At 44.3% G+C, this 11,359-nt stretch overlaps 1 pseudogene; it reads left to right on the forward strand.

Moving 5' to 3' along the window:
* Window positions 1–11,359, forward strand: part of LOC112073278 (protein-tyrosine kinase 2-beta-like) — a 70,158-nt pseudogene that overhangs the window by 43,954 nt on the left and 14,845 nt on the right.

The raw sequence follows: 11,359 nt of genomic DNA on the forward strand, positions 1-11,359 counted from the left end.
CCAATGCCCAGACTATTACAAGTTAAGGGAGAGCAGACCAATGCCCAGACTAATTCCTTAGTTAAGGGAGAGCAGACCATGTTCCAGCACTAATTCCTTAGTTAAGGGAGAGCAGACCATGGTCCAGACTAATTCCTTAGTTAAGGGAGAGCAGACCAATGCCAGACTAATTCTTAGGTTAAGTGAGAGCAGACCAATGCCAGACTAATTCCTAGTTAAGGGAGAGCAGGACCATGCCCAGACTAATTCTTTAGGTAAGTAGAGCAGACCAATGCCCAGACTAATTCCATAGTTAAGGGAGAGCAGACCATGCCCAGACTAATTCTTAGGTAAGTGAGAGCAGACCATGCCCAGACTAATTCCTTAGTTAAGGGAGAGCAGACCATGTCCAGACTAATTCCTTAGTTAAGGGAGAGCAGACCATGCCCAGACTAATTCCTTAGTTAAAGGGAGAGCAGACCATGCCCAGACTAATTCCTTAGTTAAGGGAGAGCAGACCATGTCCAGACTAATTCCTTAGTTAAGGGAGAGCAGACAATGCCCAGACTAATTCCTTAGTAAGGGAGAGCAGACCAATGCCCAGACTAATTCTTTAGGTTAAGGAGAGCAGACCAATGCCCAGACTAATTCCATAGTTAAGGGAGAGCAGACCATGCCCAGACTAATTCTTAGTAAGTCAGAGCAGACCAATGCCCAGACTAATTCCATAGTTAAGGGAGAGCAGACCATGCCCAGACTAATTCTTTAGGTAAGGAGAGCAGACCAATGCCCAGACTAATCCTTAAGTTAAGGGAGAGCAGACCATGTCCAGACTAATTCCTTAGTTAAGGGAGAGCAGACCATGTCCAGACTAATTCCTTTAGTTAAGGGAGAGCAGACCAATGCCCAGACTAATTCTTTAGGTTAAGTGAGAGCAGACCAATGCCCAGACTAATTCCATAGTTAAGGGAGAGCAGACCATGCCAGACTAATTCTTTAGGTAAGTCAGAGCAGACCAATGCCCAGACTAATTCCATAGTTAAGGGAGAGCAGACCATGCCCAGACTAATTCTTAGGTAAGTGAGAGACAGACCATGCCCAGACTAATTCCTTAGTTAAGGGAGACAGACCATGTCCAGACTAATTCCTTAGTTAAGGGAGAGCAGACCATGCCCAGACTAATTCCTTAGTTAAGGGAGAGCAGACCATGCCCAGACTAATTCCTTAGTTAAGGGAGAGCAGACCATGTCCAGACTAATTCCTTATTAAGGGAGAGCAGACAATGCCCAGACTAATTCCTTAGTTAAGGGAGAGCAGACCAATGCCCAGACTAATTCCTTAGTTAAGGGAGAGCAGACCATGCCCAGACTAATTCCTTAGTTAAGGAGAGCAGGACCATGTCCAGACTAATTCCTAGTTAAGGAGAGCAGACCATGCCCAGACTAATTCCTTAGTTAAGGGAGAGCAGACCATGCCCAGACTAATTCCATAGTTAAGGGAGAGCAGACCAATGCCCAGACTAATTCCTTAGTTAAGGGAGAGCAGCCATGCCCAGACTAATTCCATAGTTAAGGGAGAGCAGACCAATGCCCAGACTAATTCCTTAGTTAAGGGAGAGCAGACCATGCCCAGACTAATTCCATAGTTAAGGGAGAGCAGACCAATGCCCAGACTAATTCCTTAGTTAAGGGAGAGCAGACCAATGCCCAGACTAATTCCATAGTTAAGGGAGAGCAGACCAAAGCCCAGACTAATTCCTTAGTTAAGGGAGAGCAGACCATGCCCAGACTAATTCCTTAGTTAAGGGAGAGCAGACCATGCAGACTAATTCCTTAGTTAAGAGGAGCAGACCATGTCCAGACTAATTCCTTAGTTAGGGAGAGCAGACCATGTCCAGACTAATTCCTTAGTTAAGGGAGAGCAGACCATGTCCAGACTAATTCTTAGTTAAGGGAGAGCAGACCATGCCCAGACTAATTCCTTAGTTAAGGAGAGCAGACCATTGCCCAGACTAATTCCTTAGTTAAGGGAGAGCAGACCATGTCCAGACTAATTCCTTAGTTAAGGGAGAGCAGACCATGTCCAGACTAATTCCTTAGTTAAGGGAGAGCAGACCATGTCCAGACTAATTCTTAGTTAAGGAGAGCAGACCATGTCCAGACTAATTCTTTAGTAAGGGAGAGCAGACCATGCCCAGACTAATTCCTTAGTTAAGGGAGAGCAGACCATGCCAGACTAATTCCTTAGTTAAGGGAGAGCAGACCAATGCCCAGACTAATTCCATAGTTAAGGGAGAGCAGACCAATGCCCAGACTAATTCCTTAGTTAAGGGAGAGCAGACCATGTCCAGACTAATTCCTTAGTTAAGGAGAGCAGACCATGCCCAGACTAATTCCTTAGTTAATGGAGAGCAGACCATGTCCAGACTAATTCCATAGTTAAGGGAGAGCAGACCATGTCCAGATTAATTCCTTAGTTAAGGAGAGCGGACCAATGTCCAGACTAATTCCTTAGTTAAGGGAGAGCAGACCATGTCCAGACTAATTCTTTAGTTAAGGGAGAGCAGACCATGTCCAGACTAATTCCTTAGTTAAGGGAGAGCAGACCAATGCCCAGACTAATTACATAGTTAAGGGAGAGCAGACCAATGCCCAGACTAATTCCTTAGTTAAGGGAGAGCAGACCATGTCAGACTAATTCCTTAGTTAAGGGAGAGCAGACCATGTCCAGACTAATTCCTTAGTTAAGGAGAGCAGACCAATGCCCAGACTAATTCTTTAGGTAAGTGAGAGCAGACCAATGCCCAGACTAATTCCATAGTTAAGGGAGAGCGACCATGCCCAGACTAATTCTTTAGGTAAGTCAGAGCAGACCAATGCCCAGACTAATTCCATAGTTAAGGAGAGGCAGACCATGTCCAGAATAATTCTTTAGGTAAGTGAGAGCAGACCATGCCCAGACTAATTACATAGTTAAGGGAGAGCAGACCAATGCCCAGACTAATTCCTTAGTTAAGGGAGAGCAGACCATGTCTAGACTAATTCCTTAGTTAAGGGAGAGCAGACCATGTCCAGACTAATTCCTTAGTTAAGGGAGAGCAGACCAATGCCCAGACTAATTCTTTAGGTAAGTGAGAGCAGACCAATGCCCAGACTAATTCCATAGTTAAGGGAGAGCAGACCATGCCCAGACTAATTCTTTAGGTAAGTCAGAGCAGACCAATGCCCAGACTAATTCCATAGTTAAGGGAGAGCAGACCATGTCCAGAATAATTCTTTAGGTAAGTGAGAGCAGACCATGCCCAGACTAATTCCTTAGTTAAGGGAGAGCAGACCATGTCCAGACTAATTCCTTAGTTAAGGGAGAGCAGACCATGCCCAGACTAATTTCTAGTTAAGGAGAGCAGACCATGCCCAGACTAATTCCTTAGTTAAGGGAGAGCAGACCATGTCCAGACTAATCCTTAGTTAAGGGAGAGCAGACCAATGCCCAGACTAATTCCTTAGTTAAGGGAGAGCAGACCATGTTCAGACTAATTCCTTAGTTAAGTGAGAGCAGACCAATGCCCAGACTAATTCCTTAGTTAAGGGAGAGCAGACCAATGCCCAGACTAATTCCTTAGTTAAGGGAGAGCAGACCATGCCCAGACTAATTCCTTAGTTAAGGGAGAGCAGACCATGTCCAGACTAATTCCTTAGTTAAGGGAGAGCGACCATGCCCAGACGAATTCCTTAGTTAAGGAGAGCAGACCATGCCCAGACTAATTCCATAGTTAAGGGAGAGCAGACCATGTCCAGACTAATTCCTTAGTTAAGGGAGAGCAGACCATGCCCAGACTAATTCCATAGTTAAGGGAGAGCAGACCAATGCCCAGACTAATTCCTTAGTTAAGGGAGAGCAGACCATGCCCAGACTAATTCCATAGTTAAGGGAGAGCAGACCAATGCCCAGACTAATTCCTTAGTTAAGGGAGAGCAGACCAATGCCCAGACTAATTCCATAGTTAAGGGAGAGCAGACCAATGCCCAGACTAATTCCTTAGTTAAGGAGAGCAGACCATGCCCAGACTAATTCCTTAGTTAAGGGAGAGCAGACCAATGCCCAGACTAATTCCTTAGTTAAGGGAGAGCAGACCATGCCCAGACTAATTCCTTAGTTAAGGGAGACAGACCATGCCCAGACTAATTCCTTAGTTAAGGGAGAGCAGACCATGTCCAGACTAATTCCTTAGTTAAGGGAGAGCAGACCAATGCCCAGACTAATTCCTTAGTTAAGGAGAAGCAGACCATGTCCAGACTAATTCCTTAGTTAAGGGAGAGCAGACCATGCCCAGACTAATTCCTTAGTTAAGGAGGAAGCAGACCATGCCCAGACTAATTCCTTAGTTAAGGGAGAGCAGACCAATGCCCAGACTAATTCCTTAGTTAAGGGAGAGCAGACCATGCCCAGACTAATTCCATAGTTAAGGGAGAGCAGACCATGTCCAGACTAATTCCTTAGTTAAGGGAGAGCAGACCAATGCCCAGACTAAATCCTTAGTTAAGGGAGAGCAGACCAATGCCCAGACTAATTCCTTAGTTAAGGAGAGCAGACCATGTCCAGACTAATTCTTTAGGTAAGTGAGAGCAGACCAGACTTTCTCGGTGACCTCAAGTACTCATTAACTCTGCTTTTCATGTTTTTTCGGGTTGCGGTCACTTCACGGACAGAAACTTCTGAGACACATTATTCACGAAGAACACTCAGACGTTCACTTGTAAGCCAATCAGGTTGCAGCAGGGCGCAACATCAGGAAGTAGCGTTAGCCACTCTGGCAAATTTGCCTCAGGATCCATCTCAATTGGTATGCTGTGTCCAATCATGGTATCTCTCTTCGGTTGCACGTTCTTGGAATAGCAGAACAGTACAACGGCCCTTGCTGTGCTTAGTGAGCAGGTTGTCAAGTTCTGGTGTCGGAAGAGGAGTGGAAATGTCCACTACCATGCTAAAGTGTCTAATGCCTAGGAATGATAGTCCCGGAAGTTGCGTATAGTGTTCAGCCAATCAGGTTGCAGCAGGGTGCAACATCAGGAAGTAGCGTTAGCCATGGTGGTGGAAAATAGTGTTTTCATAATGAAAGTATGCATATTTTCCCAGTTTCTTTCCACCGTCTCGCAATTCAATCGAGTTAAGGAGGAAATCGACATCTTTGCAGCCTGAATGGAGAATGTTGTAGGTAAGAGAACCGGTCCACGGGGGATACGAGTGTATAGCCAGCTGCATACAATGCATTTGGATAGGAAGATGACAACATAAATACCACATGAATACCAACATCCTGGCGTCCTTTGGGTTAAAATAGATTTAAGAGCAAACTATTTTCCTTCACAATTTCTTTAATGTGTAATCAACTTTCTCTCTGGTGCTTTTGATTGATCAAGTTAAGTCTTCAATAACTTTAAATCGATCATATTACGTCGTCAACAACTTTACATTGATCATATTACGTCTACAATATTTTTAACCAGGAAAAGCCCATTGAGACCCATAGTCTCTTTTTCAAGGGAGACCTGGCCAAGAAGGCACAACACCAACAATACATTACATCTATTAAAACTATCAACAATACAATACAACATGATCCAGCCAAAAAAAAACATTTACACTCCTCTGTAACAGTCTCCCATACAATATTTTTAATTAATTCAGTGGCACTAACATTCCATGCGTCTGGTGTTTAAACGTCTCTAGAGACTATATCTCTCTCATCATTACTCAATGCCTAGGTTTACCTCCAATGTACTCACATCCTACCTTACCTTTGTCTGTACACTATGCCTTGAATCTATGCTATCGTGCCCAGAAACCTGCTCTTTACTCTCTGTTCCGAACGTGCTAGACGGCCAGTTCGTATAGCCTTTAGCCGTACCCTTATCCTACTTCTCCTCTGTTCCTCTGGTGATGTAGAGGTTAATCCAGGTCCTGCAATGCCTAGCTCACTCCCCCTCCCAGGTGCTCTCATTTGTTGACTTCTGTAACCGTAAAAGCCTTGGTTTCATGCATGTTAACATTAGAAGCCTACTCCTAAGTTTGTTTTTACTCACTGCTTTAGTACACTCTGCCAACCCGGATGTTTTAGCCGTGTCTGAATCCTGGCTTAGGAAAACCACCAAAAACCCTGAAATCTCCATCCCTAACTATAACATTTTCCGCCAAGATAGAACTGCCAAAGGGGGCGGTGTTGCAATCTACTGCAAAGATAGCCTGCAGAGTTCTGTATTACTATCCAAGTCTGTACCAAACAATTCGAGCTTCTACTTCTAAAAATGTACCTTTCCAGAAACAAGTCTCTCACTGTTGCCGTTACTATAGACCACCTTCTGCCCCCAGCTGTGCCCTCGACACCATATGTGAATTGATTGCCCCCCATCTAATTTTCATGCTACTAGGTGACCTAAACGGGGACATGCTTAACACCCTGGCCATCCTACAATCTAAGCTTGATGCCCTCAATCTCACACAAATTATCAATGAACCTACCAGGTACAACCCCAAATCCGTAAACACGGGCACCCTCATAGATATCATCCTAACTAACTCGTCCTCCAAATACACCTCTGCTGTTTTACAATCAAGATCTCAGCGATCACTGCCTCATTGCCTGCATCCGTAATGGGTCTGCGACCAAACGACCCCTCATCACTGTCAAACGCTCCCTAAAACACTTCTGCAAGCAGGCCTTTCTAATCGACCTGGCCGGGGTATCCTGGAATGACATTGACCTCATCCCGTCAGTAGGTATGCCTGGTTATTCTTTAAAAGTCCTTCCTACCATTTTAATAAGCATGCCCCATTCAAAAAATGTAGAACTAGGAATAGATATAGTCCTTGGTTCACTCCAGACCAGGTCAGCACAAAAACATCCTGTGACGTTCTGCATTAGCATCGAATAGCCCCGTGATATGCAACTTTTCAGGAAGTTAGAACAATATCACAGGCAGTTAGGAAAGCAAAGGTTAGCTTTTTCAAACAGAAATTTGCATCCTGTAGTACAAACTCAAAAAGTTCTGGGACACTGTAAAGTCCATGGAGAATAAGAGCACCTCCTCCCAGCTGCCCACTGCTCTGAGGCTAGGAAACACTGTTACCACCGATGAATCCACTATAATTGAGAATTTCAATAAGCATTTCTCTACGGCTGGCCAGCTTTCCACCTGGCTACCCCTACCCCGCTAGACTGCCCGGCACCCTCCACAGCAACCCGCCAAAGCCCCCACCATTTCTCTTCACCCAAATCCAGATAGCTGATGTTCTGAAAGAGCTGCAAATTCTGGACCCCACAAATCAGCCGGGCAGACAATCTGGACCCTCTTTTTCTAAAATGATCTGCTGAAATTGTTGCAACTCATTACTAGCTTGTTCAACCACACTTTCGTATCGTTTGAGAATTCTCAAGAATGGAAAGTTGCCACGGTCATCCCCCTCTTCAAAGGGGTGAAACTCTAGACCCAAACTGCTACAGACCTAAATCTTCGAAAGCCAAGTTAATTAACAGATTACCGACCATTTCGAATCCCACCGTACCTTCTCCACTATGCAATCTGGTTTCAGAGCTGGTCATGGGTGCACCTCAGCCACGCTCAAGGTCCTAAACGACATCATAACCGCCATCGATAAGAGTCATTACTGTGCAGCCGTATTCATTGACCTGGCCAGGCTTTCGACTCTGTCAATCACCACATTCTTATTGGCAGACTCGACAGCATTGGTTTCTCAAATGATTGCCTCGCCTGGTTTACCAACTACTTCTCTGATAGAGTTCAGTGTGTCAAATCGGAGGGACTGTTGTCCGGACCTCTGGCAGTCTCTATGGGGGTGCCACAGGGTTCAATTCTCAGGCCGACTCTCTTCTCTGTATACATCAATGATGTCGCTCTTGCTGCTGGTGATTCTCTGATCCACCTCTACGCAGACGACACCATTCTGTATACTTCTGGCCCCTCTTTGGACACTGTGTTAACTAACCTCCAGACGAGCTTCAATGCCATACAACTCTCCTTCCGTGGCCTCCCACTGCTCTTAAATGCAAGTAAAACAAAATGCATGCTATTCAATCGATCACTGCCCGCACCTGCCCGCCCGTTCAGCATCACTACTCTGTACGGCTCTGACTTAGAATACGTGGACAACTACAAATACCTAGGTGTCTGTTTAGACTGTAAACTCCCCTTCCAGACTCACATTAAGCACTCCAATCCAAAATTAAATCTAGAATCGGCTTCCTATTTTGCAACAAAGCATTCTACATCATGCTGCCAAACATACCTCGTAAAACTGACCATCCTACCGATCCTCGACTTCGGCGATGTCATCTATAAAATAGCCTCCAATACTCTACTCAACAAACTGGATGCAGTCTATCACAGTGCCATCCGTTTTGTACACAAAGCCCCATACACTACCCACCATTGCGACCTGTACACTCTCTTTGGTTGGCCCTCACTTCATACTCGTCGGCACCCACTGGCTACAGGTTATCTACAAGACCCTGCTAGGTAAAGCCCCGCCTTATCTCAGCTCACTGGTCACCATAGCAGCACCCACTCGTAGCACGCGCTACAGCAGGTATATCTTACTGGTCACCCCCAAAGCCAAGTTCTCTGCTGCCAATGACTGGAACGAACTGCAAAACCACTGAAGCTGGAGACTCTTACCTCCCTCACTAACTTTAAGCACCAGCTGTCAGAGCAGCTCACAGATCACTGCAGCTGTACATAGCTCATCTGTAATAGCCCATCTATCTACTGTATGTATTTATTCATCTTGCTCCTTTGCACCCCAGTATCTCTACTTGCACATTTATCTTCTGCACATCTACCATTCCAGTTGTTAATTGCTCTATTGTAATTACTTCACCACCATGGCCTATTTATGCCTTAAATCCCTTATCTTACCTCATTTGCACTCACTGTATATAGACTTTTTGTTTTCTTTTTTTCTACTGTATTATGACTGTATGTTTTGTTATTCCATGTGTAACTTGTGTTGTTGTATGTGTCGAATTGCTATGCTTATCTAGGCCAGGTCGCAGTTGCAAATGAGAACTTGTTCTCAACTAGCCTACCTGGTTAAATAAAGGTGAAATATATATTATATTATATATATATATATTATTTAATCTGTTGACCAATGCGTGAGGACTGGGCGGAGCTATTGTTGAGTTGTTGACATGGCTCAGCATGTTGTAGTTGTTGTTGACATGACTCAGCATGTTATAGGTATTGTTGAGTTGTTGACATGGCTCGGTATAAGGAGAGAGTTTGTGTTTTTAGTCCTTGAGATGTCCCTGGACACACGGACATCAAAAGGAATACAGCAGCCACCCTGTTAGGTGTTTGGACATCGTATGGTAAACACACTATACCTTGATTGTTCCTCAAGGGAAAGTAAAGTGACAATCTAGCTGCCAATCAGACAACTCGTAGTGCTGTCGCTAGTTCTAATATTACAGCAGACGTGTCAGATCATTTCGATGTCAAGCCTGATGTAACGCTGGAATCTGACTGGAATGGGATTCAGGGTCTCATTTTTGCAAGCTATTTGTCCCTTGTCTTCCAAGTGCCTAGCGTGCCACGTACTAAACTGTCTGTGTGTTCTGTAACAGTGACGTCCATCGGATGGAGAAGGAGCAGGAGGTAGAAAGAGAGAGAGACAGGCAACGCTCCACCAAGTTCTTTGACACCAAGATCAACTTCAACGAACCTCCTCCCAAGGTAGTATAGTACAGTATCTTCTTGATGACCCCCCCKCACACACACCTTCTGCATCAATGCCTTTCTGTCATAGCGTTGTTAGCATTTGTATATAAGTTACTAACCGCTCGTCACCAGTTCTGCCCCTGTGTCTCCAGCCCTGCAGGATGAAACCTGGGGGTCGTTTTGGAAACGGTATCGGTCTGCACATTCAGCTGAATGAGGCCCTTTGTGCCAGCTCTCCAGACCTGGCCAGTCCCTGTGAATACACCACTCCTGTCGACTCCATGAGCAACAGCTTGTTGGTGCCCATGATATCTCCACGACGATGCAGCATGGGGGTGAGAATAGTTCTCTAGTGCTATTCTACTTCCTTTTAGACTCTAGTTATCTAGTTCTAGTCTACATCCTTTTAGACTAGTTATCTAGTTCTAGTCTCCTTCCTTTTAGACTAGTTATCTAGTTCTAGTCTCCTTCCTTTAGACTCTAGTTATCTAGTTCTAGTCTCCTTTTTAGACTCTAGTTATCTAGTTCTAGTCTCTTTCCTTTTAGACTAGTTATCTAGTCTGGTCTTCTTCCTTTTAGACTAGTTATCTAGTTATAGTCTCCTTCCTTTTAGACTAGTTATCTAGTTCTAGTCTCCTTCCTTTTAGACTAGTTATCTAGTTCTAGTCTCCTTCCTTTTAGACTAGTTATCTAGTTCTAGTCTCCTTCCTTTTAGACTAGTTATCTAGTTCTGGTCTTCTTCCTTTTAGACTAAGTTATCTAGTTATAGTCTCCTTCCTTTTAGACTAGTTTATCTAGTTATAGTCTCCTTCCTTTTAGACTCAGGTTATCTAGTTATAGTCTCTTCCTTTTAGACTCTAGTTATCTAGTTATAGTCTCCTTCCTTTTAGACTAGTTATCTAGTTAGTTATTATCACGGCACAAGGCGAGACCCAAACGCAGACACAGGAGGCAGATGGTTGAAGTCTTACAATATTTATTAATCCAAAGGGGTAGGCAAGAGAATGGTCGTGGACAGGCAAAAAGATCAAAACCCAATCAGAGTCCAGGAGGTTACAGAGTGGCAGACAGGCAGAATGGTCAGGCAGGCGGGTACAGAGTCCAGAAACAGGCAAGGGTCAAAACCGGGAGGACTAGAAAAAGGAGAATGCAAAAAGCAGGAGAACGTGAAAAAACGCTGGTTGACTTGAAACATACAAGAACAAACTGGTACAGAGAGACAGGAAACACAGGGATAAATACACTGGGGGAAATAAGCGACACCTGGAGGGGGTGGAGACAATCACAAGGACAGGTGAAACAGATCAGGGCGTGACTGTTATAGTCTCCTTCCTTCTAGACTAGTTATCTAGTTCTAGTTTCCTGTTAGACTAGTTATCTATTTCTAGTCTACTTCCTGTTGACTAGTTTGTCTATTCTAGTCTACTTCCTGTTAGACTAGTTGTCTAGTTCTAGTCTACTTCCTGTTAGACTAGTTATCTAGTTTCTAGTTTCCTGTTAGACTAGTTTATCTAGTTCTAGTCTACTTCCTGTTAGACTAGTTATCTAGTTCTAGTCTACTTCCTTCTAGACGAGATATCTAGTTTCTAGTTTCCTGTTAAGACTATTGTTTTATCTAGTTCTAGTTCTACTTCCCTGGTTAG

This window comes from Salvelinus sp. IW2-2015, unplaced genomic scaffold (genome assembly GCF_002910315.2).
Source record: "Salvelinus sp. IW2-2015 unplaced genomic scaffold, ASM291031v2 Un_scaffold2206, whole genome shotgun sequence".
Classification (NCBI taxonomy): domain Eukaryota; kingdom Metazoa; phylum Chordata; class Actinopteri; order Salmoniformes; family Salmonidae; genus Salvelinus; species Salvelinus sp. IW2-2015.